This window comes from Suncus etruscus, chromosome X (assembly GCF_024139225.1).
Source record: "Suncus etruscus isolate mSunEtr1 chromosome X, mSunEtr1.pri.cur, whole genome shotgun sequence".
NCBI classification, from domain to species: domain Eukaryota; kingdom Metazoa; phylum Chordata; class Mammalia; order Eulipotyphla; family Soricidae; genus Suncus; species Suncus etruscus.
The window spans coordinates 114051270-114064266 of NC_064868.1; the positions used below are offsets into that span (position 1 = coordinate 114051270).

Here is a 12997-nt window from a genome sequence, read left to right on the forward strand (position 1 = left end):
GCAGAGTTTTATAGTTTTCTTTGTATAGGTCCTTCATATTTTTAGTCAAGTTGATTCCAAAATATTTGAGTTTGTGTGGCACTATTGTGAATGGGGTTGTTTTCTTTGGGGGGGGGGCTTTGAACCACACCCAGCATTGCTCAGTGGTTACTCCTGGCTTTCTGCTCAGAAATAGCTCCTGGCAGGCACGGGGACCATATGGGACACCGGGATTCAAACCAACCACCTTTGGTCCTGAATCAGCTGCTTGCAAGGCAAACGCCACTGCTATGCTATCTATCCGGGCCCGGCGTTGTTTTCTTAATGTCCATTTCTTTCTTATTACTATTGGTGTATGGAAAGGCCATTGATTTTTGTGTGTTAATTTTGTAGCCTGCCACTTTGCTATATGAGTCTATTGTTTCGTAGAGACTTTAGGCTTTTCTAAGTAGAGTATCATGTCATCTGTAAACAGTGAGAGCTTGACTTCTTCCTTTCCTATCTGGATTCCCTTGATATCTTTTTCTTGTCTGATTGCTGTAGCAAGCACTTCCAGTACTATGTTGAAGAGGAGTGTTGAGAGAGGACAGCCTTGTCTTGTACCAGAATTTAGAGGAAAGGCTTTTAGTTTTTCTCCACTGAGAATAATATTTGCCATTGGCTTGTGGTAGATGGCTTCAACTAGATTGAGAAAGGTTCCTTCCATTCCCATATTACTGAGAGTTTTGGTCAAGACCTTATCAAATGCTTTCTCTGTATTTATTGATAAGATCCTGTGATTTTTATTTTTCTTGTTGTTGATGTTGTATATGATATTGATAGATTTACAGATGTTAACCATCCTTGCATTCCTGGGATGAAACCTACTTGATCGTAGTGTATGATCTTCTTGATAATGCATTGGATCCTATTTGCCAGGATTTTGTTGCAGATCTTTGCATCTGCATTCATCAGTGATATTGGTCTGTAATTTTCTTTTTTGGCAGCACTTCTGTCTGGTTTTGGTATCAAGGTGATGTTGGCTTCATAGAACCTGTTTGGGAGTGTTTCAGTTTTTTCAATTTCATGGAAGAGCCTGGCTAGGATTGGTAGTAGCTTCTCTTGGAATGTTTGAAAGAATTCATTAGTGAATCCATCTGGGCCTGGGCTTTTCTTCTTAGGCAGATATTTGATTACAGTTTCAATTTCCTCAGTAGTGATGGGGGTATTTAGATATGCTATATCTTCCTTACTTAATTGTGGAAGGTTATAAGTGTCCAAGAATTTATCCATTTCTTCTAAGTTGGTCATTTTCTAATTTTATGAGCTGTGTCATAAAGTTATTCAGGTATGTCCCTTCTTCCTTCCTGATGTGTGCTTGCAAAGCTATAAATTTTCCTCTCAGGACCGCTTTTGCTGTGTCCCATAGATTCTGGCAGCTTGTGTCTTCATTATCATTTGTTTCCAGGAAAGTTTTGATTTCCTCTTTGATTTTATTTTGGACCCACTGTTTGTTTAGTAGCAGGGTGTTTAATTTCCAATTGTTAAAATTTTTCTTCTGTGTGGCTTTGTAGTTCACATCTAATTTCAGAGACTTATGGTCAGCTAAGGTAGCCTGCAAGATTTCTATCCTCCTTATTTTATGAAGGTATGCTTTATGTGTCAGCATGTGGTCTATCCTGGAGAATGACTCATGTACATTGGAGAAGTATGTGTATCCAGGTTTTTTGGGGTGGAGTGTCATATATATATACTAGTCCTCTTTCTTCCATTACTCTTTTCTGGGTTAGTTTGTTTTTGTTGGGTTTCAGTCTGGTTGACCTATCAAGTGTTGACAGGGCCATGTTGAGGTCTCCCACAATTACTGTGTTATTATTGATGTCTTCTTTCAAATTTGTCAGTAATTGTATTAGATAATTTGCTGGTCTCTCATTGGGTGTATATATGTTTAATAGTCTGATTTCTTCCTGTTGCAAATATCCCTTGATTAGTACATAGTGTCCATCTGTCCCTTACCACTTTTCTGAGTATAAAGTTGGTGTTATCAGATATTAATATGGCCACTCCAGCTTTTTTAAGTATGTTTTTTGATTGGATGACTTTCCTCCAGTCTTTGATTTTGAGTCTATGTTTATTCTGACTATTCAGGTGTGTTTCTTGTAGGCAGCAGAAGGTTGGATTCATCTTTTTCACCCATTTTGCCACTCTGTGTCTTTTAATTGATGAATTTAGTCCATTGACATTGAGGGAGATGATTGTCATAGGATTTAATGTCATCTTTGTAGATCAGTTTGCTGTGTTTGTTTGTCTCTCTTATCTTAGAGTAGACCTGTCTGTTTTTCCTTGAATGCTGGTTTTTCATCTGTGAAGTTTCTGAGCTGTTGTTTATCCATGAAGCTATGTATTTTTCCTTCAAACCTGAATGTGAGTCAGGCTGGGTGCAGTATTCTCGGTGAGGCATTCATTTCATTCAGTCTTGTCACAATATACCACCACTGTCTTCTGGCCTTGAGAGTTTCTTGTGACATGTATGCTGTAAGTCTTAGGGATGCTCCTTTGAATGTAATTTCCCTTTTTGATCTTGTTTCTTTCAGTATCTATCTCTTTCTGTGGGATTTGTCATTGTAACGAGAATGTGCCTTGGGGTGTTTTTCTTTGGGTCTCTTTTAGCTGGTACTTTTTGGGCATGCAGGATTTGATTGCATGTAGTCTTTAAGTTTGGGATTATCTCTTTGATAATGTTTTTGACAGTTGATTCTTCCTGGAGATCTCCTACCTGGGTCTCTGGTACTCCAATGATTCTTATGTTGTTTCTGTTGAGTTTATCAAAGACTTCTATTTTCATCTGTTCACATTCCTTGAGTACTTTTTCCATTGCCTGATCATTTGTCTTAAGATTCTTTTCCAATTTCTTCTGCTGTATTGAGTTTTTCTGCATCTCATCTTCCAGCACGCTGATTCTGTCCTTAGCTGCTTTTACCCTGCTGGCAAGGCCATCTCCTGAGTTTTTCAGTTCAGCTATCGTGTTTTTTAGATCTTTTATTTCAGTTTGAAGTTTTCTGATTTCTGTCTTTGTGTTTTGTTCAGATCGATCTATGCTTTCTTTGAGTTCTACAAAAATCTTCCATATTGCTATTCTAAACTCCTTGTCTGCAAGGTTAATTAGATGGTCCAAGTTTTTTACATCATCCGAGCTATCGTCTTCATTCTCTGTGCATGTTGATTGCCTGCGAGGTTTCCCCATTTTCTCGCTTGTAATGTGATTTCTTCTGCGTGTTGTGTTGGGGTTCATTGGGCAGAAAGAGTGCGCTGCCGCGAAGCAAAGCAGAGTCTCTGGGAGTCCTATTTTTCTTGGCCCTTTTTGGCCCACTCCCAAGAGGTTTCTGAGACAGAACAGTGGAAACACACACACACAGGCAACACGCACAGTCGGGTATCACTGGGCGGGCATGGCATGGATTTTTCCAGCCTGACAGCACAAACAGGCAACCTTCCTTTCTGCAGAATACTGCAGATAGCCGGTTTTCATGGTCCAACACAATTCTTTGGTGCTCTGGCCCTTGGGTGAGCCTCTGGGAGTGCTATTTTTCTGGGCCCTTTTCGGTCCACTTCCAAGAGGTTTCGGGGACAGGACAGTGGAAAAACACACAGGCAACACTCACAATCGGGAATCACTGGGCGGGCATAGATTTTCCCCGAGTTTATATTTTCTTAAAGTGAAGTAGCATTGCTTTATTTCTATCACACAGTGTTTTAATCCTATCAACTATTCATGAACAGTAGGGTTGTTTAACAGATTTTAGCTATTATAAATAGAGGAGCAATAAACATAGGAGCACAGATTTCTGAGTAGAATTCTTGGGTTCTTGGAGTAGATGTCAAGATATAAAATCGTTGGTTATTTTATGAAAGCATAATTTTTAATTTTCTGATAACTGTCCTCATTGTTTTCTATAAAGATTTTGTCAGCCAGTACATTGTGCATTAGCAGTGTATTGGATTCCTTTCCTCATATCAAGAGGAAAAACAAACAGTAGTTGTTTGCTATTTGTGCTGTATGACATTCTCACTACTATGAGGTCATATTTAATTAATGCTTTGATTTGCATTTCCCTGATGATAAATGATGCAGAGTATTTTTCATATACCTATTGGCTATCTGTACATCTTCATTGAGGAATATTCTGGTCATTTCTTCTCTACATTTTCTCATATTTTCCTTGTAAATTACTGCCTGTACTTTATATATCTTAGATATGAATTATTTGATACATTAGTTGTGATCAAGTGTTTTATCCTTGTGCAGTATTTTTTAATTCGAGTCACCATTTTATTTGTTGTGTGGAAGCTTCTTAGTTTAATGTAGACACATTTGTTTATCTTTGCTATGTTTGCTTGTCCAGTGATATATAACCATTGAAGGTACCTTTAAATTAACTGGCATCAAATGTTCTCTCTGTGTTTTCTCAAAATAACATATGAATTTAATTCTTGCCTTGAGGTCTTTAATCCATTTTGAATTTATGTTTGTGCATGGTCTGTAAAAGGAGTCTAAGTTTAATTTTTTTACTTATGACAATCCGATTTTTTTCTTTTGGTTTTGGGGCCACAATCGGTGATGCTCAGGGGTCACTCCTGGCTATGTGCTTTGAAATTGCTCCTTGCTTGGGTGACCATATGGGATGCTGGCGATCAAACCAAGGTTCGTCCTGGTCAGCTGCATGCAAGGCAAACGTTATACCACTACACTATAGCTCCATGCCCAACCATCTAATTTTTAACACCATTAAAGAGGCTTTTCTTGCTATACTGCATGCTCTTTACTCCTTTCTCAAAGAATAACTGTTAATATTCCTTAGGATATACCTCTAGGATGTCAATTTTTTTAAAATTTTTATGAGACCTTTGTGAATTATAAGTCTCACAATTGTATATCAGGCATATAATGACAGTGAATTACTGTCATTCCTAAAACCAGTATTGATCTTCTTCTACCATAATTCCTAGCATGCATCCCATACCTCTACACTTAGTCTCCTGGTCTACTAGTGTAACAGATCTAATTTGTGTTTAGAGTGTTATAGCATATTATATATATATATGGTCTCTTGATTCTATTGTCGTTGATGCTGCTTGAGTACTTAGTTCATTTTTTCCACTCAATGCACTTGAGACCATTTGGCCCCTGGATCCCATTCCCTTTTTTTTTTCTCAATTTGTAGGAAGACATAGGAATATGAGGCAGAACAAAATGATTCATGTTTTAAAGTTATATGAAAAAGACTCTATCTCCTACTTAGAAGATATAAATAGAATTAAAAAAGGGAAGAGCTACATGGCAAGATTTGTGTGTGTGTGTGTTTGTATAGGAACAGTAATTTTGGGGAGCTTAGAAAGGAGATTCCTTTGACCTAAAATATACAAGGTGTCTCTACCCATAAAGCATGCCTAATCTTTCTTTATGACTTCAGGAAAAGATCTGCTCAGTTGCAGTTGTTATAATCAGTCTTCTGTAATTAGAGATCTTGTTTTTTTTGTACAGATCCTAGGTATAAGCTGAGTGTCATGAAGTGTCTTCTGATTTCAATCTCACAGGTGGTGAGGTAGGGTAACCTGCCCTTAGATCAAGTTGTTGCTGTTTCCTTGTCATCAGGTTGTCATGTAAACCTACCCTGGATCAAGTTGGTGCCAGAGTGGTATTAGGGCCTCCCCAGGGGGCCTTTGATTCCTGGTGCTGGTGCAAGAAACTGTGCCATTTCTAAGATAGGGATCTGGGGCTTGGTGTTAGACAGTCTATGTCTGATCAATTGAGGCCTAAATCAATTCCCCTTCACAAATGTTCAGGGAGGAAGGCACCCCATGAATTATAAAAGTTACAGGTTCTTATCCCTATTAGATAAAAACTTCTTTCTATATATAAGATTTCCCCATTCTAATGTGCCTATGCAAGAAGAAACAATGCCATATGATATTAACGGTGCATTTGGAGGTAAAAATAACAAGCTAGACAGTTTCTATGCCCTGGTTTTGACCTGAGCTCATCTCCAAAGCAAGACTTTTCTACTAGAATTTCCTACTAAGCATATGGGATCTCAATCTTATTCTACTTCTATTATTACACTTATATTCAATCTTATTCTGCTGCTCTTCAAGTGCATCATAGACAATACGCAAATAGGATTGATCCAGGAATTCAAAGATGATTATTAAAGAAACACAAGTCAATCAATGTAATATATCACAGCAATACAAATAAAAGTGAAATCATACAAACATAATGAATAATGCAGAGAAAACATTTGACAATCTAGATCCACAGGATTAAAATGAATAGTCATCAAATAGGAGTAGAACTTTTCTCAGTATAGTCTAAGCCATTTACCTCAAACACAATAAACATCATACTCAGTGAAAAAAACTGAAAGATTTTCTTCTAAGCTACAGTACAGATTAAATTTGCCCACATTCACCACCAAAATTCAGATAATATTGAAAGAAAATGGCTTATCAGTTAAAAATGAGAGATTAACTCCATTCTGACTGAAAAGAAGTCAAACCTTTTATTATTTGCAGATAACCTGGTACTCTACTTACAAAATCTTAAAGACTTCACATAAAAAGATCATAGCAAGAATAGAGTTATATTACAAAGTGAAAGACTATGAAATCAATCCAAAGAAATGAATGGCTTTAGTACATGCAAATAATTATGGAAGCGAATATTTCTAAGTTTTCATTTATATTTTGCCTCAAAAAAATCAAGCACCTAAAATAAGTATAACAAAAGAGGAAAAATTCATATACAATGTAAATTATAACTCACTACTTAAGAAATAAAAAGGACATGATAAATGGAAATATCCCTTTTAATGGATTGGTATGAGTAATATTGTCAAAAATGCCATCTTTTCAAAGTATTATACATATTTAGTACAGTGCCAACAAAAACACCCATGACATTTTAAAAAGGCATACATCAAACATTGTTCAATTTATATAAAGTTCTAAAGCCCCAGAATCACTAAAATGATTTTAGGGAAAAAAGATGGTAGATTTCTTTTAGTCCAATTGAAAGTATGTAATAAAGTTATTGTAATCAAAACAAATAAAGAATGTCTCTCTCCCTTTCTTTCTTTTAATTCTCTTTATTGGATTCCATTTATTTTGCTAATTCACTGCCTGCATTTTTATTTTTTTCAATTTTGTTTATTCCCTGAAAGAATTGGCTTTCTTTTTAACTTTATAATATTTTTTATGGAATCACCGTGAGGCAGAGTCACAGTTATTTATGTTTGAGTTTCAGTCATATAATAGCCAAATAGCCAAATTCACAAATGTATATTTCCTGCTACCAATGTCCCCAGTTTTCTTCCTGCCCAAACCTTGTCTGACTCTATGGAAGTTATTTTTCTTCACTCTCTCTGTCTTCCTTTCTTAATTTTAGACACTTATAGTTATAATATTATCAGTAAAGGGTATCATGCATATTGCTTCACCTGCAAAATCTGGAAAAAAAACCCAAGTACCCAAGAACAGTTGAGTGCTTGAAAAATTGTATCATATCTACTTAATGGAATAATCTGTGGCTATTAGGAAAAATTACATCATGAAATTTGATTATTTGTGGATGGGTGTACTGAGTGAAATTGTCAAAGGTAAAGAGAATCATTTTCTAATTATTGAAATATAAGAAAAACAAAAAGTATTACGGTAATAATACCCAGAGACAGGAAGACCAGTCCATGGTAGAAAGCTTGTCACAAAGAGCAGTGAGTGCAGTTAGAGTAGAAGGGTCTACTATGACAACAATAGTTGGAACTGATCACTCTGGACAAGAACTGGGTGATTAATGGGGATAAAGTGATATGCATTGTACCCCTTCATTAAAAATAGTGGAAACCATAGTGTCAAAAAGAAAAGACAGAGAGAAACAAGCTGCCTGGCCCAATGATGGGAAGATGTGGATGTGTGAGAAGAAAAAGTGGACATTGGTGGTGGGAAAATTGCCTGTTAAAGGGTAATCTATGTTCTATGAATAAATCTGAATCATAAATAATTTTGTAACAACCATGCTTAAATAAAGTAATTAATAAAAATATAAATAAAGTACGTCCTACACTTCTTGTAAAATTGGGTTTGAGTTTTTATAGTTACTGAGCTGTGTTTATCTATGAATCTGTGCATCATTCCCTCAATCCTGAACGACGCTCTCTCTGAATGAATTATTCTTGATGAGAAGTTCATTTATTTAACTTTTTCATTGTATCTCACAACTGCCCTCTGGCCTGGAGTGCTGCTTTAGATAAATATGCTGTAAATCTTCAGTATGCTTCTTCTTATATCCTCTCCTTTTGTGATCTTATTCCTTGAGGTATTCTATCTGTGTTTATGATTTTCATCATTTTGACTAGGATATGTCTTGGGGTATTCTTCTTTAGTATTCCTCTTTTAGCTCATACTTTTGGGGCATTGAGCATGTGGGTATATTCACTCTCATTTCTGTTACATTCACTCAGCAATGATGTCTTTAACTGTCATTTCATCAGAGGTGTTTTCTTCCTGGGTCCATGTGATCCCCATGATTCTTATGTTGTTTTTGTGCCAACTCTATCTGCTGTCAAAGCTCAACTTTCCTCCCCCCCAGTGCATTTGGGATGCAAAAATGTTTCCCCCAGTTGATGATGGAAAGAATTGGTATAATACTAATGACTAGAGACACTTGATTCTATTCCAACAATGTTTAGATAGGAGAAAAAGAACCGGAAAAAGTGCAGTGTAACTGGACAAAGAAGAGGCATAGCCTGAAGTAGGTGAGGTGACAGGGAGAAGATAAGCATCAACTTTAGAACTTAGGAATGCTTCAGGAGCCACATAGTGTTGATAAGTATTATCTCTTTTAACCAGATTTCTCTGTGCAGGAGAAAGGATAGTCTAGATCAAGGATGAGTGTATCCACTGTTCATGGCTGATGGTGCCCCTCATTTTACTGTCCTTCCTCATCTCTCGTGTTGTGTCTCTCTGAAGCTTTTTTCCAAGAGAATCCCTGAAACAATTGCTCTATGGGGCCCCCTGGAACATTAGCTCTATGAGGTTCCAATTATCAGGTGGTTGCATCACAGAGGGGAACCAACAGTTTCCATGGATTCTATCCCAAAGATCTGTTGTCTGTTCTTTATTTTGAGATTTTTTTCACTTATTGTTGATTGAAGATTTTCTGTGCTTCATCTTCTAGCTCACTAATTCTACTCTCAACAGCTAATTCTACTCTTCTGAGGTCTTCAAAGAATTTTTAATTTTGCTTAACAAGTTTTTCAGTTGTGACATTTTTATTTGTAATTTTTAATTTCTACTCTCATGCTCTCCTGTGTTTTATTGGGAGTATATTGCATTGTTTCTTTGAGCTCATTGAACATGCTAAGAATTTCCACTGTGAACTCCATTTCAAGAAGGCTTATATAGGGAATTGATACTGATTGGATCTGCAAGATTACAATCTTTATCCACCAGGTGTAGTGGGTCTTTTGCACTGAATTACCATGGTTTATTTTGTGCTCTCAAGGGACTTCTTTCTTTATCACTGTCAGTCTTCCCCACTGCGAGGAAGATTTCAGGTAAATCTATGTATGTGAGATATTACTTTATGACTCTGTATGCCCCTACCTGCTTGGAATGCAATGCACATAACATGACCTCTAGCTGCAAGGGCATGCAGAATTTCTTTCTTTCTCGTAAACCAGAGTCACAGCTACTGTGGATTATTTACTACCTGAGTAGTCTTGAGTGACTTGTACATCCTCTGGGTATGGTTATTACCAATGGGGGTGGGCATAAATTAATTATTTTCTACAGTTCCAGCTATAGTACACAGAAGCCATGATTGCCCATTCAGGCTTAATTCAGCTTTACATTTTTTGTATTGTTGTTGTAATCAAAGCCCACCATAATCAGATCCTACCCTGCCTCATTGCTCAAGGATCACTCCTGGTAGTGGTGATAACCTTATTCTGCCTATATTGAATTGGCATTGGCTGAACACTAAGCTAATCTCTTAACTCTCTCTAATCCAGATCTTCATTATATTCATATTTCATATAGTTTTTAAGACTATTTTGTTCCTTTTGACACAATTTTCAATATTTTTGGTATTAGGTTTTATTATTTCTGCTTTCATACATGCTAAAGTTGCGGTTATATTTTTTACCTGAGTTGTTACTTGTTGCCTAATATAACCCTGTGCTACAAATATCTTCCTTATTTGTGCTGTTTTGAAGGTTTACCATAAATTCTGATAGCTATGTTTCATTCTCTCTCTCATTTCAATTAATGTTTTTTTATTTATTCTGTTCTTTCCTCCTTGATCCATTGTTTCTTTACAATATGTTTTTTATTCTCAAAATGTTTTTTCTCCATTTTTAGTTTTCTTTATTTGTCCCCAGTTTTTTTAACGGTTAATTTCTAGCTGCACTAGTTTGTGGCCTGAGAAGATATTTGATATGATTTTTGTTTTCATGACTTTTTGAAATATTGTGTGGTAGCATGTGGCCTATCTTGGAGTACATTCTATGTACATGGGAGATAAACATTTAATTTAACTTTGGAAGGTGGATAGCTATAAAGTAGGATATTTACATCCTACTTTCAATTCTTTATTTAGAGCTGTTGTTTCCTTATTGATCTTTTGGTCTGGTTGATTGGTCAAATAATGATTGTGGGTATTTGAATATGATTGTTTTGCATTCAGTGTATCTCATTATGTATATTAATTGCTGCTTTAAAAACATCACTACCTCCTCATCTGGTGAATATATATTAATTCAACAGTTATGTCCTGGGACTGGAGCAATAGTACAGTACTATTGTAGTAGGTACTACTGTACTACCAGGAGTAATTTCTGAGTACAGGACCAGGAATAACCCTGAGCATTGCTGCATATGGCACCAAAAGAGAACAAACAAAAATAAACATTTCAGTCATCTTGGTATTTTTAACCCTTAATAAATAATATCCAGAAATATCTCTTATTACATTCTTTAGCTTGAACTCTGAGATAAGTGTCCTCAATCCTGAATTTTTATTTTGCTACTAGCCTGTTATATGATATTCCAGTTTTTCACTGGAACTAGTGCTTAAAATAAAAGTGTGTCTCTTTAAAAAATGGAAATTTGATTTGACTTTGGTTGGGACATTCAATTCATTTAATTTAGAAAAATTAGTCATAAATTTAGTCCTATTTTTCTGAAAATTTTTTGTGTATTTTGTTAAGTTTGACTGTTTCTTTTAGCTCTTACTTGTTTTCTCTTGCAACTTTATATAGTGATTGCTTCCATATGCTTCTTGCTATTTTCTAAGTATTTTTGTTTTGATTTATACATAATTTAGTTCTGAATATCTAAGTAATTTCCCTTTTTAAAATTTTAAGCAAGAAATTTTAGATTTATTCTGGAAGTCCCCTTTATTATTCTCCTGTTATCCTCATTTAATCTTTTCTATATATCTTTTTGCTTCTGAGTAAGGCTTTCTTACTATTTATAGAAGGCAATTTAGTATTTCTTACAGAGCTGGTTTAGAGGTCATGAATGTCTTCAGCTCTTGTTTGAAAATGTTTTTATCACTCCTTCAAATCTAAATAATAATCTGACAGAAGAGAGGATTTTTGGTTAGTGTATCTTTCATTCAAGACTGAATATATCATATCGCTTTCTTGTTTATAGACTTTCATTTGAAAAATCTAACGAGTTTAATGAACTTTTATTATTAATAAGTATATGCTTTTTGCATGCTTCTATTAAATAGCTAACTCTTCATTCCTTGCAATTTTTCTTTGTTTGAAACTCTTTGAACTTTCTCAGTGAACATTCTCAGTGAACATTCTCAGTGGGAAATTTTTGGATTTCTTTTTTTATTTCTCCTACCATCAGTTCCTCTCCTGTCGTATTTTCTGGAATTCCCTATGATGTGAGTGTTTTCCTCAAGATGCTCTCTATAACTTTTATTTAGTCTTCATTTTTTTGTTTGTTTTTGGTCCACATCCTTGACGTTCAGGGGTTACTGCTGCCTATGTTCTCAGAAATTGCTCCTGGCTTGGGGAAACATATGGGACAACAGGGATTGAACCACAGTCTGTCCTAGGCTAGCACTTGCAAGGCAGATGCCTTAGCACTTGCGCCACCACTCTGGCCCCTTTAGTCTTCATTTTTAAACTTTTTTTTGTCCCCCAATTCACAATACAGACCAGGAAAATGGCCTGTGTTGAGGTGTATATGGGGAGCATTTACTGTACCTCCTCTTTCTATATAGTCAGTGTAAAGAACACAGCCTGTGGTAAGAATTGGGAGGCCTTATTTTCTTTTTTTTATTATAAATACATATATATATATATATATATATATAATCCTTCACAAGTGCAACATTCCCATGACCAATATCCCAAGTGTCCTTCCTCCCCACCGCACACCAGCCTGAACAATAGAAGGCTTTCTACTTCCCTCATTCAGTCACATTTTGTTATGATAGTTCTCAGTGTAATTATTTCTGTGACTAAAAAAAGGTCCAGATGGATTTAGTAATGAATTCTTTCAAACTTTTCAAGAGAAACTACTCCCAATCCTGGCCAGTCTCTTTCATGAAATTGAAAAAATGGGAACATTTCCAGACAGCTTCTATGAAGCCAATATCACCTTGATACCAAAACCAGACAGAGATACAGCCAAGAAAGAAAATTACAGACCAATATCCTTGATGAATACAGATGCAAATTTCCTCAATAAAATTCTGGCAAATAGAATTCAATGCCTTACCAAGAAGACCATTCACTATAATCAAGTAGGTTTCATTCCAGGAATGCAAGGATGGTTTAACATTAGTAAATCATCAACATAATCCACAATATAAACAAGAAGAAAAATAAAAATCACATGATCATATCAATAGATGCAGAGAAAGCATTCGATAAGGTTCAACACCCATTCTTGATAAAAACTCTCAGCAAGATGGGAATGAAAGGAACCTTTCTCAATCTAGTCAAGGCCATTCCACACA

The 12997-nt window shown here is 35.8% G+C and overlaps 1 non-coding gene across 1 annotated transcript; it reads right to left on the reverse strand.

Moving 5' to 3' along the window:
• Positions 1-12164: 12164 nt before the first annotated feature.
• On the reverse strand, positions 12165-12297 carry LOC125999793 (small nucleolar RNA SNORA51). The gene has a single exon (XR_007492263.1). It is a non-coding gene; the product is annotated as a small nucleolar RNA SNORA51 (small nucleolar RNA).
• Positions 12298-12997: the final 700 nt, after the last annotated feature.